Source organism: Manis pentadactyla, chromosome 5 (assembly GCF_030020395.1).
Source record: "Manis pentadactyla isolate mManPen7 chromosome 5, mManPen7.hap1, whole genome shotgun sequence".
Classification (NCBI taxonomy): domain Eukaryota; kingdom Metazoa; phylum Chordata; class Mammalia; order Pholidota; family Manidae; genus Manis; species Manis pentadactyla.
The window spans coordinates 111,157,684-111,168,256 of record NC_080023.1 but is presented as its reverse complement, the minus strand read 5'-3'; positions in this window follow the sequence as shown (position 1 = coordinate 111,168,256).

Sequence of the window (10,573 nt, the reverse complement as noted above, 5' to 3'; positions counted from 1 at the left end):
GGACTTAAAAATGGTTTCCATTTCCGTAAAGGGTTTAAAAGGTTTTTAAATTTAAATGTTTAAACTTAACACCAACACGGGAAAAATATCATTAGCTGGTTTCAACATCCTTTACATCTCTATGCTTACTGCACATTTCCCCAAAACTGTAATGAATGTCTTCGGTGCTTTGAGAAAATGAATTTCATTCTTTATTTTGGTAAAGTCCTAAAGACTATAGTGTCATTTGTATAACAAGTTGCATGTAAGAGATATTGCATACATCAAAAGACCCCGGTAAGGTTAGTATGATCCATTTTTTTGCAGATGAGAAGATTGTTGATACTCAGGACAGACAACAAGCTGAGAACTGATAGGGAAAATTTACAAGGACAGTAACCTAGCGGGTGACTCCACTCGATCTCGCACCCCTCCCTGCTCAACATAAACAACACTACAAGGACAGTAATTTACGAGGTGGCTCCCCTCAGCCTCGCACCCCCTCCTCAATCCAAACAAAAAAAAGAACACTCCCTTGGTTTCCCCGTGCTGCCGAGCACCGGTCCCAAGGTTCGCTCCCTAAACTCCCTCCCCCTTGCCTGCTCGCTTGCTGTGTACGTAGGAATGTGCAGAAAGGTATAAATTGCTCCCTTTTCCTTTGTTCAGGGCTCAGACTTTTTGGGAGATTACTCCCCTCTGAGCCCGCCGGTGTGAAATAAAGCCTCAACACTCCAAGACCTCCGAGTGCCGCTTGGTTTTTTTGTCAGTGATCCAGTCCAGGCTTTTTTTCAGTATTTTCCGTAACAGAACTCCACAAACATAGATCTTCTCTTTCTAAACGGAAAGATCTTTCCTTCTACATTAATGGATATATCAAGTTTACCTGTTGACTATGTACAAGCTGTAAAAAAAAAAAAACAAAAAAAACTGTTCCTCAAAAAGACACCTATTCCCCAGTATTTCTAGAAATCTTTTCTTAAAGATTATATGTTATAATGCTTGAGCAGTTGGTTCCAGAGGCCAGTTGTAACTCCCCAGGGGAAAATCCCAGGACAAAATACCTTTGAAATCAAAATCAGTCAAAGGGAGAAATAAAGTGGGAGAAACTCGTTTATTGTTTACAAGCACTTGTCCACTTCTGCTCACCTGCGTCTCTCAAACCTGGCTGCAGAAAAAGGGGGACCCTACCCAACCTCTCCTGTCCAGATATGCTCTGCTCCTCCTTGTAATTACCTATTGATTTGGAGATGGCTACTTCTCTCCAGCCCTTGGAAACATCTGTTGATACGGAGATGCACTAAGGCGAGGAGAGATTCTGGAAATGTTGCAGTTTTATGCAAACCAGTCTTACATTTAGACTTGGTTTTGCTGTTGACTTTTCAAAAGTTCCTGTAATTCAATGTCATTCATTGTGACCTTTCTTTTTTAGAAATGGGGGTTTATTAATATAAAGTGTTATGATGACTTTTAAATATGTATATATTTCTAGAGCAGTTTTAGGTTCACAGCTAAATTAAATGGAAGGTTGTAACTCCGGGGGGAAAATCCCAGGGCAAAATATGAAACCAAAATCAGTCAAAAGGAGAAGTAAAGTGGGAGAAACCCATTTATTTCTTACAAGCGGTCATCCCATGTCTCTCTTGACCTGGCTGAAGAAGAATAGAGCTGCACCAACCTCTCTGGTCCAGATAAGCCCTTGCTCCCCCATGTAACTATCTATTGATATTGAGATGGACTAATTCTCTCCACCCCTTGGAAACAGCTACTGATACAGAGATGCACTAAAACCAGGTGAGAGACTCTGGAAATACTGCAATTTTACCCACAAAGGTACAGAGATTTCCCATATACTCACCATCCCACACATGCATACCTTCCACTGTTAGCATACTTTACCAGAATGGTAATTTTTTAATAAAGAGAACCTTTATTAATTCATTATACTCAACCTTAGGGGTTCACTCTTGGTGTTGTACGTTCTATGGATTCAGACATGTATAATGACATATATACATCATTATAGTATCATACAGATTATTTTCACTGCCCTGAAAAGCCTATGTGTTCTGCCTACTCAACTCCTCTACACACTAGTAACCACTGATCTTTTTACTGCCTCCATAGTTTTGAATTTTCCAGAATGTTGAATAGTTGGAATCATACATTGTGTGACCTTTTCAGATTGGCTCCACTCACTTAGCAATGTGTATTTGCGGTTCCTCCATGTCTTTTCATGGCTTGATAGCTCACTGTTTAGCTGAAGAATACTTCATTATCTAGATGTGTGTAACTCCATGGGGAAAATCTCAGGGCAAAATACCTCTAAAATCTAAATCAGTCAAGACAGGAATAAAGTTAAGAAACCCCTTTATTTCATACAAGCAGTCTTCCCTGTCTCTCTCTTGACTGGGCTGCAGCAGAAGAGAGCTCCATCCAAACTCTCTGGTCCAGATAAACGCTCCCATGCCCTTGTAATTACCTATTCATATGTCGATAGACCAATTCTCTCCACCCCTTGGAGACACTTACTGATATGCAGATGCACTAAAGCCTGGTGAAACATTCTGGAAATACTGCAATTTTACCCACAGCCCACCCCTCCAGAAATCTCGCCTCACAGTCTACATGTTCCCCATCTTCTGTAATGGCCCCTGTGCAAGAAAACTGGAGCATTATAACCAGGCTAATAACATAAAATAGCAACAGCAATAAAATCATGATAATCTTCAAGCAGGAGAATTCAGCTGTGTTCAAAGTCCTAGGCAGACTCAAGTCCATAGCTTGCCAATTCCACAGGCAGGCAGCAGCTGAAAAGGTAGGGAGTTCAGAGCAATCATCACTCAGCAGCTGCAGCCAAGGGGTGCATCCAGGCCACAAGGAGTGTAGAAGAAATTAACTAAGGGCGGTAAGATACATGTTTTAATGACACCAGCATAGGCAAATCTTGTCCTTCAGGTAGAATACATGCAAGAGAGTGGTGCTGTGATAGGACAGTGGCAGGAATAGGATCTCAGACTGGTCTAGTATACCAGACTTTCACCCCTCTCCCTGTGGGAGTTACAGATGGGTCAATATATAGGGCTATGGGAGGTACATACACTGGCTATAAAGATAAAACAAAACTTCCTTGTAAGATGCTATTACTTCCTAGACATTTTAGGTACACTACCGTGAACTTTGGGCCTCTCTGCTGTTACTCCAGGAATACACATGAGACCAGCTTCCAGGCCTTTCCCCTAATGTGTCAAAAGGGCCAGCCATCACTGGTCCATGTCTCGAAATGTCCAGGGCCATGTTGACACAACAGTATCTCCATGGTTTAACGCAGTTGGGGCTGGCAGCAGGATGTTGCTCTGCTGGCCATATCCTGGCTTAAATAACTCCTCTTTGGTTTGCACATACAATTGTATAGGAGAAACAGTAGGTGTGTTAGCATGTCCACAGGGTTCAAGGGTCCTTTTCAGGACTTCTCATTCAAATGCCATAGCACTGTCCATAAGTAAACTGACCAGCCCTGTAGACTGTTGGTGTCTGACTTCAGGCCAAATTTCAACAAACCGTGATACCTCTCTGTCATTCCTGCTCCAGTAGGGTTATATGATACATGAAACTCCCACTTTATTCCTAATTGCTTCACCCATTCTTGTAACACATGTCCAGTAAAGGGTGCCTTGATCACTCTCAGTCACCCACGGCTGGCCATAGGCTGCAAAAAGACACTCTAGGCCCCTCTTGGTGGTTTGCTGATCTGCACGACATACAGGAAAAGGAACCAATTGTCCAGTAGCTGTATCCACACAAGTCATGGCATACTAATATCTTTCTGATATGGGCAAATGCCCAATATAGTCTATCTGCCACCTGACAAGGGGTATCAGCCCCTTTACTATAGTCCCATGTTGTTGCAGGACTAGGTGTAAGTCCCTTTTAGAGCACACAAGGCACTCTCTCCTGGCTCTGATGACTTCTTCAAAGGTCAACGGCAAGCCCCACTGATGGGCTACAGCCCACATTGTCTTTTTCCATGTGTGCAACAGATGCTGATGTAACCATTGGGCTTTATCAGAGGTAGGTTTCTTTCTAGCCAGCGCACCTGGGCCAATCTGTCTGCTTCATCATTCCCTGGGGATGCCAAAGGCAAATGGCCAGTCACATGATATGCGGTAAAAGTCTTAGTCTTTCCAAAGGCCCATAGGTCTTGCCACAACCCTTGCCCCCAAAGTGGCCTGTGATGAACCATCCAGTTGGCATGGTACCATATTGGCAGCCACAGGGTCAAGCTCCAGTAGATAGCCCAGCTGTCAGTGAAGACAACTACAGGGGAGGGCTCCTGGGTGACGATGAGCCATACTGCCCACAACTCAGGCCATTGGCTGCTTTTCCCCTCTCCATCCTCCATCCATATTGTCTCAGTCTTAGGATGGAAAGATACAACCCTCCACTTTGGGGGCTACCTATGACTGTAGCCGTCTGTATACCAAGCATCTTCCGGAATAGGGGCTTTCTACTCCTGATAAGGACTCTCAGCTATCAGTGGCTCAAAAGCAAGTTCTTCCTGCTTTCCACTGTTACAGGTCACTAGCCCCCAATAAGCATTGGGGTTCTCCTCTTAAGGGGCTAGTAGAGAGGGCACTATGCTGCTGTAAATATGCACCCCATTTGGCCAGTGTAGGCATCTGTACCACGCCACTCCATAGCTCTTGGATCCAGTCTCACATCTACCCCACAATAGATAGGTGGTTATTACCTTCATTGGAGCTGTACCAGTGATGGGCTCCTTAGCCAGCAAGGCATGGTACACAGCAGCCAGTTGCTTCTCTATCAAGGTGTACCAGTCCTCTGCTCCTTTCCATAGTTGTGAACAGAATCCAATGGGTTGGCCTGTACGTACAAGCCACTGCCAAAGACCCCATCCATAACCATCCTCGGTTACATGAACATCTAGCTCACAGGGCCTTGATGAGTCCATTACACTCAAGGCTTATATGGCCTTAACTGCTCACTTAGCAGCAGTAAAATTAGCTGCACATGTCTTGTCCCAGTCCCACCTGATGCCCTTCTGTACCAACTGGTATAAGGGCTTCAGAATTTGTGCCAAGTGTGGGATAAACACTCTCTAGTAGCCCAAAAGACCCAAAAACTCTTATAGACTGCCACAGTGGTGAGGTAAGGAAAACCTCGACCTTGTATATGACTGCTTCAGGAATAACTTTAGTTTTACCGAACCAGACAACCCCAAGAACTTCACAGACAAACCAGGTCCCTGAACCTTGGTGCTGTTCACAGCCCATCCTTTCTCCTGTAGATGTTGCAGCAGTCTAGGAACTGCGCCTTCTAAATCTGCAAGAGAATCAGACATGAACATTATATCATTAATGTAGTGATAGAGCCACACAGGTTGCAGTTTCATCCATGTGGCCAAGTCCTGGGCTACAAGTCCATGACAAATGGTGGGACTGTGGAGGTATCCCTGTGGAAAGACTGTGCACACTCATTGCTGGCCTTCCCATGTGAAGGCAAACTGTTACTGACTTTTCTGTACTATGTCAGTAGGGAAGAAATCATTAGCAAGGTCCACAACATAGTGATATGTCCCCAGTTCATGACTTAGTGTGTCCATAAGGGCTGCTTTTGAGGGGACAACAGCATGCAAAGGGGGTGTGTGACTTTATTCAGTTCTCTGTAATCCATAGTCATATGCCAGGAGTCATCTGGCTTTTTCACTGGCCACACTGGGGAATTAACAGGACTATGAGTGGGCTTTATGATGTCCACCTTCTCCAACTCTTGTAGTTTCTCCAATTTACTCCCCCCCACCACCAGGCAATTTATACTGCTTAGTATTTGTCACTTGCTTAGGTACAGGCAGAGCTACAGGTGGGTGGTTAGCATGTCTCCTCAATACTGCCTTTACCATAAGTACCCTCAGTCTAAACTCACCTGCTGTGGTCTGTAACCACAGGCTCTGCAGGATATCTACTCCCAAAATATATTCAGGGATGGGAGGATGTACACAGCATATTCCTTTGGGGTAAATGACCTATCCCCAGTGGGATTTGGGCTTTCATCACTCTAATCAACTTACCCCCATAGTCATCTATCACAACATGGGTCCCGGGAAAATGCTCAGGTTTGCCATAAATCAAAGAACATTCAGTCTCTGTGTCCACCAGTGCCAGGAAACATGGTACATTCAAGGGTGAATTGCTAATTCTACATGTGGCCTCTGGTCCCCCATGTCCCCCAAGGTAGGGGCCTTGACACTTCTCTCAGTCAAACCATGAACCCCAATCATCGTCCTGTGGGGGTGAGGGCTCAGGCGGAGCCTGAGTACTGTCCCCAAGGAAGTCTTGCAGGGACACAGGCCAGACATGGGGCTTTGCCTCTGGCTTCTGTATTCTGGACCTCAGCAGCTGGAACTGCTGCTCTGCCTTTAATTGGCACTACAGTTCCAATAAGATCCTATTGGGCTGACCATCAAGTTTTTATTTCACTACTCCTGCTTTTATCAAATCAACCCACATCTGGGTCCTTGAGACCTTCACAGGGCCTTTTGCACCTCTCCTTTCAGTCATAGCCCATACTTACTTTCAGGCTATTATTGTTTCAACCTACCCCAGATCTGCTAAAGTACAAGTAGCCTGACTTACGTGTTGCCCTATGTGGGGGACAAAAATAGTCACCAGGGAGCCAAAGAGAGATGGAGGAGCTGAATGGAGCACCAGATTTCTCATTCCTACAGTGAACAACTCATTGGGGCCCTGGAGGTCCATATTATAGATGATATTTTTCATGCCCAATTCCTGCAACACCTGTTGGAGCTCTGCATACATTTTCCAGCTAGTGGGTAGGTATGGCAAATCATCCTGTTTAGGCCAAACTGCTCTGATGTCTATCGTCAGCCAATCCAGAAGCATCCAATTCCCTGAGGTGTGATTGGCACTTTGCAACTGTTGCTGGAGAGAAGGGTGAGTCATTAGACAAGCCAGTCTACTCATTTCAGAACACGACATAACAATGTTTTCCACCCCATATCCCAGAGACTCAAAAGCCATGAAGGCAGAGGTTCCAATGGCTTCTGCCAATATCAGATAGAGCACACCTGGGGAGGGGGCTGCTCCTCCAACTCAGGAGCCTGAGGTTGTGTTTTTACTTTATTAATTACAATGAAGCGGGCCTTTAATATGAGAGAAGCTGATGCCTCAGGAGATGTCCTCGGGAACAGATCACTCTCGGCCCCTCCCACTCATCCTCTCTTGACACCTCCACCATCTCTGGAGCTTAAGGTACCACTCTTTTCTTCCCCTCCCCCACAACCTTCTGCAGTGCATACTCTCTTGCTGCCTCTCTGCTGGCTGCTGCTAAGGAATTTTCCAGGAGCAGGACCCATCCTCTCAACATCTGTCTCACTTCCTTAAAGGCATCCCATTGGTCATTGCATAGTTTCTCCAAGTGACGCTGAAGTGTGTCTCTCTCCTGCCTTAGTGTCTCCTCGTTAACACTCTCTCTCTCCTCAATAATCCTCTCTCTCTCTCCTCGATAATCCTCTCTCTCTCCTCAATGACACTTTCCACTATCTCGATGAAAAGAGATCCTACAATACCAGCTACTTCACTGTCATTCAGGGCCTCTAAGCAGTCTTCTCTCTGATGGAACACTAATTCTGCAGTTTCCGGAGTCTCCACTCTTCCCCAATTCTGGGGAAGACCCCACTCCTCTAGGAGGTGCTTTACCCTAGACCAATTCTCCACTAGGTAGTCCCCGATTGGGAGCCCCACATATAGGGGATTAGGAAGTAAAGCTGCACTCTCTACCACTGCAGCCACTGGGGCCTCCCCATCATCCCTAGAGGCAACCTGCCCAAGGGTCACACCCATTTACACAGATTTCAGTTTCAGAGGTCCTGCGACTACCGCCAGATGTAACTCCGGCAGGAAAATCCCAGAGCAAAATAACACTAAAAGCTAAATCAGTCAAAGGAAGAAAGTTAAGAAACCCTTTTCTTTCTTACAAGCAGTCATCCCTGTGTCTTGACTGGGCTGTAGCAGAAGAGAGCTCCACCGAACCTCTCCTGTCCAGATAAACCCTCCCATGTCCTTGTAATTACCTATTGATATGTAGATGGACTAATTCTCTCCACCCTTGGAGAAACCTATTGATATGCAGATGTACTAAAGCCAGGTGATTCTACAAATATTGTAATTTTACCCACAATGCCATAGATTATGTATTCACTTCATATTGAAGGATATCTTAGTTGCTTTCCAGTTCTGACAATTTTGAATAAAGTTGCTGTAAACTTGCACTTGCAGGATTTTCTGTAGACAAGGTTTTAATCTCAATGAGGCAACTATCAAGGTATGCAGTTGTTGGATGGTATGGTAAGAGTATATTTAGATTTGTAAGAAACAAACTGTCTTCCAAAGTGGTATATAATTTTGCAAACCTACCAGAAATGAATGAAGAAGGTTCCTATTGTTCCACATCCTTAGTAACCTTTGGTGGTGTCAGTGTTCTTGATTTTAGCTATTCTAATAGATGTATAGCAGTTATCTTTTTTTTTTTTTTTTTTTTTTTTGCATTTCACTGGTAATATGTGTTGTAGGGTATCTTTTCATATGCTTATTTGCCATCTGAATATCTTTTTTGGTGAGATGTCTGTTGAGACCTTTGGCCTACTTTTTAATCAGATTGTTTCTTTCCCTATTGGAGTTTTAGGAGTTCTTTGTATTTTGGATAAAAGTCTTTCATCAGGTTTATTTGCAACATTTTCTTTTAGTCTGTGTCTTATATTATCATTTTCTTGACATTGTCTTTCAGTAGAAAAGAAAATTTTAATTTTAATGAAGGTCAGGTTGTCTGTCTCTTTCACGGATCATGCCTTTGGTATTACATCTAAACAGTAACTACCATACCCATGGTCATCTAAGTTTTCTCCTATGTTATCTTCTAGGAGTTCTGTAGTTTTGAGTTTTATATTTAGGTTTATGATCCACTTTGAGTTAATTTTGGTGAAAGTTGTAAGCTTTGTGTCTGGATTCATATTTTTGCATTTGCATGTCCAGTTGTTCCAGCACTATTTGTTGAAAAGACTCTTTCCTCCATTGTATTGCCTTTACTACTTTGTCAATGATCAGTTGATTATATTTATGTGGTTCTATTTATGGGCTCTTTATCCTTTTTCATTGATCTATTTGTCTGTTCTTTCACCAATTCCATATTGTCTTGATTACTGTGGTTTATAATAACTCTTGATGTCAGGTAATATCAGACCTCCAGTTTGTTGTCCTTCAATATTGTGTTGGCTGTTCCTCTTGTGGCTGTGCTACTATAAATGGCATTGTATTTTCAAAATAATTTTTATTAGAATATACTTTATGTATATTGGTTTCAGATGAACAACTTAGTGATTCATCAATTATATAAATTATTAAATGCTAAGTAAAATAAGTCAGACAAAGAAAGAGAAGTACCATGTGATCTCTCTTATGTGTAGAATCCAAAACAAAACCAAATAAATGAAGCCAAAAAGAAAACAAACAAGATTATAGATAGTGAGAACAGACTGGTAGTTGCCAGCCATAGCGGGTAAGGCAAAGGAGAATTGAGTGAATGGGTCAAAAGGTAAAAAGAAAGAAAATGAAAGAGCTTATTGATTTCAACAACAAATAAATAAAATGTCTTACATTTTTTATTGCTAAATGAACATTGTGAGTTCAACATGGTCAACATATGGCTACTATTTCCTATAAATTTTAGTGCAAAGGATTAGGTTGCCCTAATATGATGGGAGGCTCATAAACATTTGTTATTTCCTAGAAGCCAGATAGGTACATTTGAAATTAGATTAAATTCTCACTGCAATGTAATTTTTTCCCTAACATAAAATTCACTTCTATTTACAAAAGGGAAAACTTAAAAAAACCACAGACCAATATCTCTCATGAACATACATGTAAAAATTCTCAACAAAACTGAAAAAATGAATCAAACATATAAGAAGTATACACCATGATCAAGTGAAATTTATCCCAGGTATGCAAGGCTGGTTCAAAATTCAAAAATCAATTAATGTAATCTATTATGTTAGGCTAAAAACAAAAAAATCACAAGGTCATATAAATAGATGTAGATAGGCATTTGACAAAATACAACACCTATTCATGATAAAAACTCTCAGTAAACTGGGAATAGAGTAATAAAGGGGCTCTTTCCAACTGGATAAAGAGTATCTACAGAAATCTGCAGCTACATCATAACTTAATAGTGAGAGGCTAGAAGCTGAGAAATAAGGCAAGGTGTCCTCTCTCATCATTCCTTTTCAACATTGTGCTGGAAGTCTTAGCTAATGCAGTAAGACAAGAAAAGGAAATAAATGGTATACAGATTAAAAGTGAAGACATAACACACTGTTCACAGATGATATAAGCATCTATGTAGAAAAATGAAAAGAATCAACGAAACACCTCCCAGAACTAAGTGTTTACTGCAAGGTTGCAGAATATAAGATTAATATACAAAAGTCAATTGCTTTTCTATATACTAGCAATGGACAAATACAATTGAAATAAAAAATACAATACCTTTTACTCTG